The 13,567-nt window shown below is 39.9% G+C and overlaps 1 long non-coding RNA gene across 1 annotated transcript in view; it reads left to right on the top strand.

The window, feature by feature from the left end:
* LOC135365612 (uncharacterized) overlaps positions 1-2,492 on the top strand; it is a 224,384-nt gene extending 221,892 nt beyond the window's left edge. Inside the window, exons 7-8 of the long non-coding RNA XR_010413756.1 lie at positions 408-466; positions 1,655-2,492. This is a non-coding gene — a long non-coding RNA (uncharacterized LOC135365612). The remainder of the gene's footprint in view (positions 1-407; positions 467-1,654) is intronic.
* The last annotated feature ends 11,075 nt before the right edge of the window (positions 2,493-13,567 follow it).

The following is a 13,567-nucleotide window of genomic DNA, read 5'->3' as shown; positions in this document are numbered from 1 at the left end:
TTGCCAGCTCATGATAATAATAAAGTGCATACTGACGTTTAGTTGGTCTTTATCACTGCTTAAAATTCTCTACAGATGGTGCACCCACTTTTGCCTGTACTAGGGAAAACTATTCCTATCACCCTCCCTTCAGAAAGCCACTGGTTTTCTCCCTTCTGTGTCCAGAGCATACTCTGCTGTCACCTTTCCAGACAAACTGAGGGAGACTCAGATATGACCCTAAAGCGTAAGTTCTGAAAAAGCAGGGGAGAGTCGATTTCCCTCTTGATATTCTCTAACAGGTAACACAATGCTTGGCTCTAATCAGTGTTTAGGAAGTTATTGTGAAATAAATAGAGAAATGAGTTAGTTTATATTTCACAGACAGAAATGACCATTTTTCTTTTCTTTTTTTTTTTTTTTTTCAGGCTAAGAGATGACTCCACGAAATAGATCTCAGTTAACTGAAAAATACCTCTCTGGACAGGTAATTCCCATTTGCTCAAGGGCACTTTTCCAGGTAAAAGAGCAGGTATGAGCCATTAGCTGACCAACTCACACTAGCTGTGGGATAAGTGCACTGGCCTGGAAAAAAGGGATCTTGGCAGGGCACCAACAGCATGTATGATACTCTATCCCCTGTAACACCTGTATCCAGTTGTTTCTCACATGAAATTCCCTCCATCTTGGAAGAGGTTTTCTAAGATCTGGTTATGATGTTTAGAGGTGGTATTTAGCGGCTGACTGACATTAACTGGTTGAGTCATTCTATCTGTAGTTATTTCATGACCGGTAAATTAAATGGAGCTGATGAAGACCATGATCCATTCACCTTTTAAGTCTTTGAGGGTGGTACCAATCTCTGCCTTTCCATCTGGGATGTGATATTGTTTTTGATACATTACCTTAAACATTTAAGGGGGCTATTCACTTGGTTTTTCCTACTGTAACAACTTTTTCCACTAGTCATTGTGTTAAGTACACCTATGCTGATCATAATTTTCTTTTTTTTATGTTATGTTAATCACCATACATTGCATCATTAGTTTTTGATGTAGTGTTCCATGATTCATTGTTTGCATATAACACCCAATGCTCCATGCAGAACGTGCCCTCTTTAATACCCATTACCAGGCTAACCCATCCTCCCACCCCCCTCCCCTCTTGATTATAATTTTAGTGAGTCAGGAAATAGCTGCCAGGTGGGTTCATGAACCCTGTGGACCCAATTTGAGATGGACCTAGCCTAGAACTCTGGACTCACATATGGCCCTTCTCTAACAGGAGGATCCATGATGGTACTCTTGGTTTTTCGGTATCATAATCAACTCAGATCCCTGATTCAACAACCCACTTTCCCCAGTGTATGTTTATTTGAGTAAATGGCCATTGGCCCTTTTGTAGAAAGACTGGGGGAAACACTGCTATATACACTTTCCATGGTGTTTCAAGATCCTTCCTCATAGGAACTTGCCATTACTTCAAGCAGTACGTTATGGTCTAAGAATTAGCTCAAGTCTGTAAACTGACTAAGAGATGATGATTTTCTACTGAGGTGGTAGACCTTAGTCTTCTGCTCATCTATTCATGATCTATTTTGATTGATGATACACATTAAGCAAGACCCTTATTCCTTGCCCATCGATCTCATTCTGGAAACACCATCTTCCACTAGGTAGCTCCAGAAATCTCTGAGCAGAGCCTGCTAATCCATCTGCTGTGCACTTTGATGATCTTGCCCACCTAGCTTCTGGCCATCTGGCCTCTGTTATTCTGAAATCCTATCATCCCCATTGTTATCAGAGAGCACCGTTCGATAGCAGAATCTCCTATCGTTAATCCTGATCTACATGGGACAGCCGCTACTGAACTTCTAAACAATGCTGGTGCCCCCCGCACCTAGGAGAGGAAGTTGCAATATTCTCCATGGAAGAAGGCAGCTGTGAGCCTCCAGCAGCCAAAACTCACAGCAGCTGTAAGTTGGATACAACAGGTTGAAGAAGGGAATCTGGACAGGGCAGCAATGGCATCCACTGCAGGGTCTTTCCTTTCTGCCCCAGGTCCCTACTACATGGCTTTGTCTCAGTCCTCGCAAGTAATGATGTTATCTGTTCACATGACTGTCCCTCACCATAAAGGCTTTCCTTATGGTGTAACTTAATTTAATCTCAATACTGAGGTGTTTTCCCAATGAAGTTTATGTGCTCTTTCTGAGCCCTGCATGAAAAATGACTTTGACCAACTTAGCTTTGTTTTCCCTGCTATAAAAATTTTGCAAAGATCATCTTTCAATCCATATAACTCATGCCAAATTACTACTGATTTTCTTTCTGATTAAAAAGCATCCATAATTCTTGTAGTAAATTTGAAAAGAAAAACATAAAGGGAAAAATAATCTAATCTTGCTATCTGAATACAACCACTGTTAACAATTGCATTTACTCCCAAATATTCCTCTCTGTGTATGCATATATATCCTATTTTTAACTTAACATGACTTTATGTGAATTTTCTCATGCCATGAAAAATAATATTTGTAAGACTCTTTTTAATGACTACATGATACATTGTCATATGATTGTACTATTATTAATTTAATTAGTTTATTTAAACAGTCTCCTGATTTTGGAGATATAGATTTTTCTTAATGTTTCAATTGTTATTATAAATAACATTGTAGTGAACACATTTTTTTTAAATAATTGAAGTATAGTTGACATACAACATTAAATTAGTTTCAGGTGTACAACATTATGATTTGATGAATCTATGCAGTAGGCAATGATGAACACATTCTTTTTGTCTACCTTTCTAGTCACTTAATTCATACAGTAATCACTTAACCAACAGATATTGGCTTAGCTCCTATGACAAGCCAGAGGCACTGTGCAATCAGCTAAGCACACAGCAAAAGACAATTAATTAATTCAATAAACAAATTCCTTAATAATTCTTCATGAAACCCCCCATTATGCAGTGAACATTTAGCTTTCCTTGACAAGTCCATACTCCTGGAAAACTACTTTTTATAAATATTCAGAAAAATGTGACAATGCTGTAGGGCTTTCAGAAGACATGTGGCTGCACCTCTTCACATTGATTCTTTGTCCCAAGGCTGCCATTCACTGTATTTTAGGCAAGGTAGCTCTTATCTCAAGAGTAGGGTTTCAGCTGCTAGAATACTTTCTGACTCTCAATCACTTTCTCTGCCTTAAACGCTTTATAACTGTTCCTTGAAAAACACTCAAGCCAAGAAGGTGGTACAATTAGCATTTGCCTCAATACTCTCACAGAAGCTCTCCCCAAGATAATTTTACACTCAGCCACAGACACATTATACGATTTTTTTTCAGGGGATTACCAACTGGAAACGAGAGCTGAAATGTATCCTATACAGTACAATTGTACATACAAAGTACTAACGTCTTAAGAGACACAATGTCACCCTATCTACGGAATCTAGCTGGCAAACGAAATATTCAGCAAATATTTATTACATGGCAGTATCTGATTTGAATGTCAATGTCCCCTGAATTTCTTTACTGGTCTCCAAACTCCTTTTCAGATTTCCTGAGTGCTTTTCTTTCTCTTCTCACCTCTAAGTCCATAAACACAGTGCATTGTTTCGCTTATCATCTCTAAAGAAGCAAGCTCTACTTGAATGACCCCAGCTCCCGGGCTAGTAAACGCTAAGTTGTAAACTGTTGGGGTGGAGAACGTAAGAACATACAATTATGTTTTGCTCTTAGTTAGATTTTGATTTAATCAATTCAGACAATGTGAAGCTGTGAGTTAAAAATATTCTTGTGAAGGGTTAGAAGGAATAGCTTGGTTTTCTGTATCCAAAGGAGGCACATGTTTATTTAGAAGCCTGAACTACAAATGTTTTAATACAGAGTTTTAAGGAATAGCTGTTTTGTGTGCACTCTTCTTGACTTCCAACATCTACAGTCCCTTCCAGGACCTAAGCTTCATGGGGATAGTAGATTTTGTTTATTTTGCTCATTTCTCTATTTCTAGTGCTGGGAGCAGTATCTAGTGCATGGTACATTCTCTTTAAATATTTATTAAATGTATGAATAAATAAAATACAATCCCCCAAATGTGCTTCATTTCACTTCCCCAGGGTATAATCATGAACAAATATTTGGTGTAGTAAGAAGGATCCTCATATTTAGCACTAATTTCATTCCTACTGTCAAGGTGGGTGTTCATCGGGTGTTCATACCAACTCTTTCTAATTGATGTTTTCAGAACTCCCCTTGCCAAACATTAGTGACTTTTGTCCTGCCATGTTTACATACCTGAAACCAAGCACAGGCACTTTTTGAAGTTAATTAAAGATTCACTTATGTTAAACATTTCCGGATGATAGCAAGAGACCAACTTGGCAGACAATAGAAATAATCTCTAGTACTTCCCTCTGTGATTTTTCTCAGACAGGTCTTGAAGGGTCTGGTCCTAATGGGATTGATAGATGCGAGATGGGGTGATTGGGAGATGCTGTGCTACTTACTGCCTATAGCAAGAGAATGCAGGTGCATTCAGAGACAAAGATCACCAACTTCCCCCTTTGCATATCAGAGAGCACGTTCTCCACGACAAATATAAAATCCCATAGCTGGCTTGGCCTGCCACCAGGGCCTTTCTGGTATGTCTTTCATTTATTTGTTCTTGTATGTTTGAAGGCTAACTTTAATACCAGCTTAAAAGATAACCTTATCAGATTGCTTCCCAATTTTATCATGTCAAAGTACCCTTTTATTTACTTTCGTCCATGATCCACTCGGTTTTGAAAGATTTTATCTATGTAGAAACTATTTATAAACTAATAATTAATTTTCCACTTCTGTTTTCTTTTAGAAACTCTGCTTCTCAGAGTTTGTCTTTGGAAAGTGACAGGCTGTTACCACAGGTGTTGATTTAGTTCCAGCCAAGAGAAGACTCGGTGTTAAGTTTATCACGGGTAAAATAGATGACTGTCCCGGGGCTCTTTGAAATAGTCAAAGTAGTTCGTGAGGACCTCTGGGGGTCCCAGGCTGAGAATCACATTAGGGCTGTACTTTGGGACCGACTGGGGAGCTTGTAAGTACTGGTGCCCAGGCCCCATTCCAGACCAATTAAATTAAGATTTCTGTGCCCTGGAGTCACTTTATTTTTTTGAAACAATAAATTCATGTGGTTAAAAAAGTCCAACAATACAGAAGAGTGATTTTAATGCATGACTAGGGTTAAAACCACTACACAGTGTAGCATATCTAAAGCAAATGTTAAAAACAAAACAAAAGAAAAAACTGAAAAGAAAGGAATAAGGGGGAAAGCCTGCCTTGGAGGATGCATCAAGAATGTGGGAAAGGCTTTTGGAACTCTGGGTCTGGCCTCTACCGTGCTAAAGCAACTCTCAGGAAAGTGAAGGCAGAGGTGTCCCCCTATCAGCTGAAGCCCCTCCCTTCCCAGGGCCCAGTCTCAATAACAGAACAGGGCACTGCCAAATCCGACAGGAAACAGGAGAGTGAGCTCCCACTCAAGATGTCTCAGGATTAAATTCCCTGCATTCAATTAAATATGTGGGGGCACCATTAATTTCTCAATTGGTGTTCTTCCTGCCAAGCAATCTTGCATTTTCAAACAGCTCTCTCTCTTTCCCACACAGCTTTGGTGTCATCCTTTCTCCCCAGCCCAATGTTTGCAATATTTTCTACTCTGCTGGTGGTCCCTGAGGCCCCACCTCTGGCCCCCTTGCTCCTGAATGGCGACCATTCAAAAGCTCAAGAGAAGTGACATGTTTATTAAAGATGTCCAATATTACCCTTTAGGCTTTACAGATGAACAGAAGCATTCCAAGGGAGTAGGGATATTTTTGCTGGAAAATTGCCTGTAGGAAAAATTGCCTGCAAAGGACAAAATTGATAAGAAGAAATAAACAATAAAATGAATGCCAAACATCTTAGGAAATGTGAAAATTCTCTGATTCAATATATTTCCAACTGTCTTGTAAAAATAGAGGAGACTTCCATGTGTTCATTTTGATAAATTTAGTATATTTTGTAGTAACTTATTGATCTCAGAAAACAAATACCCATGCTTTTATGACATTCATGTCTTTCTGAAAGCTAGGCATCGTAAGGGACCTCAAAAAATCATTGGACTTGGCCCTCTGGCTAAGTTAGGGAATGAAGCATTACGACTACCCTCAGAGGCCGCTTAGCTGGTAGACAGAACAAAGGCTTTGGAGAAGACTGGACCTGGGGTTAAACCTATGTTCTACTCTTGGGGCTCCTGGGTGGCTCAGTCAGTTAAGCGTCTGCCTTTGGCTGAGGTCATGATCCCAGGGTCCTGGGATTGAGTCCTGAGTCAGGCTCCCTGCTCAGTGTGGAGCCTGCTTCTCCCTCTGCCTCCACCCCACTCTCTCTCTCTCAAATAAATAAATAAAATCTCAAAAAAACCCCAAAAAAACACCAAAACCTATGTTCTACTCTTGACTAGCTGCATGATTGTAGGCAAATTTCTTAACCTTCACAAAGCTCAGATTCTGTACCTGTAGAGTGAGACTGATAATACCTGTTCCACAGAGTTGTTAGACAGCTTAAATGAGCAATGTCTACAAAGCATTTAGTACTGAGTCTGTTGTTTAGGAATAATTTTCACATATTGCTATCATTATTATTCAAAAAACTAAATTACATTGCCTTTTTTCAAAGAGTTTAAAATCTTTGGAGGAAATGATTAATGCAAAAAAAAAAGTGAAAATAATACAAATTAGAATATAATAAAATCCTCAACTAAGAAGAAAGACAAAGGAACAGGTTCTGGGTTAATGTCAAGACTGTGGGCTAGTTCTGGGATGACCATCAATGACTGTGTGACCTTGGGCAAGTTACTTAACCTTTCTGGGCTTGTTATTTCCTTATCTATAATATGAAATTATTAAAGTAGATGAGTATTTCCAAATTCTAAGAGTCCATGAACAACGAGAATCCTCCAACTATTCTTAATATTTCAAAAAAACTCAATAAAATTAGAGTTCGTGCCACAATAAAACTGCTCAAATTAGTTAAACTATCAAAATGCTTTGCTTTTGTAGGATTAGAAAAAAATCACTTTTGACTGAAAATATTACTTTCCATGCAGATGAGAAATGATGGTCAGCCATAATATTGTAGGAATTTGCAGAAGAGATAATGAAATGGATTCTTGGTTATTAAAAGGGTGGAAACTACTGTAGGACTCAAAATTTTCCAGTACTGTTTCCTATTTGATTATTTCATGGATTTGACCATATGTTCCTGAAAATCAGTGAAACAGGTTCTCAACTCAAAATTTTTATTCCTGTCTCCCCCATATTCCCTATAAAAACTTCTGCTCTTACAGCATCAGTTTCTTTCTTCCTGTGCTTTGCTTTTGCCTCAACATCTCTTCTCCTCCCAGGGTTACATCTTCCTTACAGCCTAGCCAGCTTGAAACCCAAACTACCCCTCCATGTCATACTCTTCTCAACAGCTATGGAACTTCAGTTCATCACCAGCCTGACACTTCATCAGATAGCTCATGTTCCCTGTCTGTGTCTATTTCTTACTTTCCCAATTAGCCTGCATACTCAAGGGCTGATCATTGCTTTATAGTCATTTCCTAGCCCTTATTTTCCATAAAACCCATGAATTTTAGTTAAAGAAATTGAGTTGTCATTGTTCAGACCTAAAAATCATTGATGGATGCCAAAACTAGCTGGTGATAGTTTGATGAGGATCAGGATATTTATAGTGCCAAAATCTATCCTATCAAAATACTTGTTAATAACTTATTAATAAGTAGTACAAAAAACCTGGCAGACATAATCATAACCAAGTAGCAAAATTTAACAACACCCAGAATGGGACAAAATGACATCATGGACCTCCTCATATGATGCTTCAAGAAGAATATAGCATCACTGTTCTCGTATTCCTGTCATAAAGCATACCTTGAATCTAATCATGAGGAAAAATCAAACAAATTCAGGTTGCGGACTACTACACAAAATAACAGTCCTATACACTTAAATAATATCAAGTACATAAAACGCAAGGAAAGACTGAAGAATTATTCCAAGTTGAAGGACATGGCAACTAAACACAACAAGTAATCTTAGATTGGATCCTCAATTTATAAAGGATTTTACTGAAACAATTAGTAAAATTTGAATGGAGTCTATAAATTTAATGGTGGTATCAATGTCAATTTTCTGATGCTGGTGGTTGTTCTGTGTTTATGTAGTAGAGTGCCTTTTTTTCCCTCAAGATTTAATTTATTTATTTGAGAGAGAGAGAGCGCACAAGCAGGGGGAGGGACAGAGGGAGAGGGAGAAGGAGACTCCCTGCTGAGCAGGGAGCCCAATGAGGGCTCAATCCCAGGACCCTGAGATCATGACTTGAGCTGAAGGCTTAACCGACTGAGCCACCCAGGTGCCCCTGTAGTAGAGTGTCTTTATTTTTAGGAAATAAACACTGAAATCTTGAGGGATAAGTCTGCTACTTACTCTTAAATGGTTCAGAAAAAATATGTATATTATATAGAGTAATTGATGTGATGTTAGATCTATGTACATATTTTACATAGGTTACACATATAGTATATTTACGTGTATATTATATATGTGTGTGTAAATACAGACAAGAGGTGTGATAAAATGTGAACAATTGGCTAATCTGTGTGTAGGTTGTATGGGAGTTCTTTGTACCATTCTGCAACTTTTTTGTACGTTTGAAATTATTTCAAAATAAAAGGTTAAAAAAGTAATGAATTTCAGTACAATCAACATGGGGAATCAAATTAATAACATAAGACTGAGAATTTAACAGATGTAAAAGATGCTATCCTGAGAGAACATCCTAAGGTGTGATATAATAGAAATGCCACATATAATAAAAATTCTTTGGCAAAGAATCATAATCTATTGTTAGAGAATAGGTTGAAATGAAATCAAAAGATGTCAGAGTTTAGGCATAAAGTAAACCTCCTTTATTGCAACTGCATTGCTGAAATTATATATGGTTATTCTTTGCTTATTCTAAAATGGAATACACTTGACCCTTGAACAAAGCAAGGCTTGGGGTGCCGACCTCTGCACATCTGAAAACCTGGGTATAATTTCTGACTCCCCAAAAACTTAACCACTAATAGCCAACTGTTGACTAGAAGCCTTATGGATAATATAAATAGTCAAATAACCCAGATTTTATATGTTATGTATATTATACACTGCATTTTTATAATAAAGTAAGAGAAAAGAAAATCTTAAGAAAATCATGAAAAAAATACATTTATAGTACTGTACAGTCTTTATCGAAAAAAATCCATGTATGAGTGGACCCTGCAGTTCAAACCTGTATTTCTCGAGGCTCAATTGTATATTGAGGTATGGACTTACTGGACAAAAACATCACTGGATTTGCTGGAAAATTCAACGTAATTATTTTCTAATTTTTCTGGACAAATGTTAGTAGATTCACATCATCATGCAATGACTTGGCCCAGCCCCATGTATGTATTAGCTGTTACTCCACAGTAATGACTGGGAACAGACACTCATGTTTTCACCTTAAGCAGCATCCAATCCTTAGGCAATTAGAAGAGCATAGTGTGTGGATAGCAGTGTGCCCTTCTTGCTGAGATAAAGTCACTGGAGGGACTGGGGTGCTTCTTGGAAGACCCATCCCCTTTTAAACCATACCCAACAGTGACAGACGGCCTGGTACAGTTAGCTCAAAGGCTGTTCTAGACCAGTAGTTCTCAAAGTCTGCTCCCCAGGCCAGCAGCATCTGCACTCCGGAAGTGGAGCTCCGCAATCGGAGTTTATTCAGTTCATCAGGGGACTCTGAAGCACGCTGAAGGTTGCAAACGGTTGATAACTCATCCACTCGGCAAGTTTGAAAGACCGTCGTCTGCTAGGAAATATCAGGCACCTGTCTCTCTTCTGAAAAGGGACTAATTCCCAATTTCCTTACGGTTAAAAGCCTTCAGAAAGAATCACCATAATTTAAATGGCTCGAGCTCTCAGGGAACTGCTTAATATGACCATAAATAAAAATTTAAAAACAATTAGAGAGGCACCAGAAGCTCTTTTCATCCTTTTGTGATCCTCTAAATGCACCAAGGACTTGCCACTTGGCTATTATAATTTTATATCCACCTCTATATTAAGGTTCTTGGTTTGCAGTATTTGCTTTCGGAACCAAATGCCTGTCATTTGATGGCACCATGGAGTGATTAATAAAGGCTTTTACAATGCACTGACTTGCCCTGTGAACACATCCTGCTCATTAAAATGAAAATGGCTCAATAGATACCTGCAGCCCAGGAGAACAAGGGGCTCCTGTGGAGGCAGGCAGAGGAGTCTGTTTTAAGAGAAAGCAGGATTGGGAAGCCCAACAGCCTCCTGGGAGATGTGGCAGGGAGAAGGAGCAGTGGAAGGAAGCATAAGAGGGAAGCGTGCTTCTGAATTTCCACGTGCCTGGAATGTGAGTGGAGGTGAGTCTCCATGGAAGAGCTTTGCCTGCCATCCAGATTCCTGCACCGCTCGATGCCCTCCATGCAAAGATTCAGAAATGACACAATACTCCAGTCACAGTTGGTTTTGGTGTTTCTAACACAGTGTTTTGTTTTGCCTTTTTTTTTTTTTTTTTTAGATTTTATTTATTCATTTGACACAGAGAGAGAGCACAAGCAGGGGGAGCGGCAGGCAGAGGGAGAGAGAGTAGCAGGCTCCCCACTGAGCAGAGAGCCCTACGTGGGGCTCCATCCCAGGATTCCGGGATCATGACCTCAGCCCACGACAGATGTTTACCTGACTGAGCCACCCAGGCGCCCCGAACACAGGGTTTTAGTCAGTTCAGGCTACTGTAACAAAAATACCATAGACTGGTTGGTTTAAACAAGAAATGTTTATTTCTCACAGTTCTGGAGGCTGGAAAGTCCACGATTAAGGCACCAGCCACTGTATCCTCACGTGAGGAAAGAGGGCCAGGGAGCTCTCTGGGTCTCTTCTACAAGGGCACTAAACCCATTGGTGTGGGCTCCACCCTCATGACCTCATCACCTCCCAAAGGCCCCACTTCCTAAGACCACATTGCCCTGAGAATTGGGTTTCATTGTATGAATTTGGGGGAGACATGACATTCAGTCTATAGCAGATAGCTTTTTCAGAAGTTAAGAATCTTGCTAACTTTAGAGGAGAAGACATTTATTTAAGTAATTTTGCTTGGTCATTCTCTCTTGCCAAAGGACAATCCCCATGGCTGTGAGATCTTTGTGGGTAAAATGTTTGCCTTCTAGGGCAAAGTCTGCCTGAGCTTTGCTGTGACATCTGGGAAAAGCCACTTCACCTCCATTTGTAAATGACTTATTTCTCTGTATTAGAAGCAGAATCACTTCTTGTTAATAAGTGGACACACCTGTGCCACAGGTAATTATGATCAGTTCCATCCAGTAGCCCCTTCATGGGCATTCTAGGACTCAAAGCCCTACTGAACCAAAGGTCTCACTCATGAGGTGGCCCCCAAGCCTGAGAGACAGGAGGCAAGACTGGAACTCTCACCAACTTGGTGGACAGTCCATTCAGGAAGCTTCATCCCTGGGCCAAAAGCCGCAGTTAGTTTTCTGAGCCCTACCACTTCAGATCATTTAAATGGTGCTGCGGAAGGAAGTTCTGTGGGCCAGTGTTCCTGGAACCTTCCAAGCCATAGACCTTCTATTGGTCTACTCCCAGGTATGGGGCCAGTTCTCTATACCTGGCCCTGGCTGCCTATCCCACTGTTCCTATAGCTCCATTTTACCTTTCTCTTACACTTAAATCTTTTTCCTCCATGAAGGCTGCCTTCCTTAAATTCATACATGCTTTCTAATGAAGTCTGCCATAAACCCACCATCAAGCCTTTGAAGAGAAAACAAGCTTTAATGAGTATTCCACTGTATTAGTTAGTTGGAGTGATGTGCAATTTCTTGCTGACACCACAGCTAGGAGAAGAGAGTCCACTTCAGTTAAATTACATTCATCCATCCACCAATCTGAGCGATCTGCTTTTCCTGGAATGTTCAGGAAATGCTATGCAATTTTTACCTCCGGGTCCTTGAGCACATCGTTCCATCATCATCAACATTATCATAGCTAAAATGTATGGGATATCTACTTATGCTTTCATAAGAAATTACACCTGTGTGTTCGTTTAAACCTCACCAAACTTTTTGGGTAGTTACTACTGATAAGTCCATTTTCAGATAAGAACATTGAAACTCAGGGGATTTATAACTTGGACAGGGGCTTATAACTACTTAGTGGTAGAGTAAAAGTCAACTCTGGTTATTGTGACGGGGTACTTCTCCCCACTCCCTGCCCTGGCAACCCTTACTCATCCTTTAGATCAGGATCAGGACATCTGTTGCAGCACTCTCTCTATGACCCCAAATTAGGATCCCTCTTCAGCTCCCGCATGGCACCTCTGCCCCATCACATGGCACGGTTTTTCCTACATGTGTTGCTCACCTCTTACTTCTGCCTGTGTTGGAGAGCACTATTCATGTAGGTCAGGGGGATTCATGACACGTTATTAATATTCTCTTGCCTTTAGGATATCTGTGTTTTTATACAGCAGTTGTGTAAGAAGTCATGCTTTTAGCTGTTCTGGTGAAATGTGCTGAAACTGCTTGAATTCCATCTGATTGCCTAGAACATGAGGCAGAATAAAGGTAGGAAATGCTTGAAAGAAGGGCAAGGGCAGCTCTACAGGTTTGGGGTGTTTGAGAGTCCAGAGCATGTGGGCATTGCTCTGCTATTTGAAGCTGGGCTGCTTGGCAGGGTATAAACACTGCATTTAGAAGTGGAGAATAGGATCCTGCTCCTGCTCCCACATCTAACTCTCATTGTCTGTGGCACTTTGAGCAAATTATTTAAAATTCTCTGAGCAGCAATTTCCTTTATTAAGATTTTTTTTTAAAAGATTTTATTTATTTATTTGACAGAGAGAGATACAGCGAGATAGGGAACACAAGCAGGGGGAGTAGGAGAGGGAGAAGCGAGCTCCCTGCCGAGCAGGGAGCCCGATGCGGGGCTCAATCCCAGGACCCTGGGATCATGACCTGAGCTGAAGGCAGACGCTTAACGACTGAGCCACCCAGGCACCCCAATTAAGAATTTTTTAGTTCCAAAGCTGTATCATTTGCTTCAAAAATATACCTAATAACACTTTATAAGAATATGAAATAATTTTTTTAAAGATTTATTTATTAATTTAGAGAGAGAGCACAAGAGGGAGAGACAGAGGGAGAGAGAGAGAGAAACTGAAGCAGAATCTATGCTGAGGGTAGAGCCTGACATGGGGCACCATCTCACGACCTTGAGATCACCACTGGAGCCAAAACCAAGAATTGGAGGCTTAACTGACTGTACCACCCAGGCATCCCAGAAATGATAATTCTGAAAGAAAAAAAAAAAGGCAAGGCAAATGAGAATAACTTTTCTACTTAGAACTTCAAAGTCTTTCATTCTCACTTAGAAAAAATAATGCATGGCCTGGAGGGGAAAAGAATATGTTTGCAAATGACTGCTTTTGGTGCC

Source organism: Mirounga angustirostris, unplaced genomic scaffold (genome assembly GCF_029215605.1).
Source record: "Mirounga angustirostris isolate CCGP_5_RB_7025 unplaced genomic scaffold, mMirAng1.0.hap1 SCAF_8, whole genome shotgun sequence".
NCBI lineage: Eukaryota > Metazoa > Chordata > Mammalia > Carnivora > Phocidae > Mirounga > Mirounga angustirostris.
Note: the sequence above shows the minus strand (reverse complement) of the source record. Positions and strands in the feature narration are given on the sequence as shown.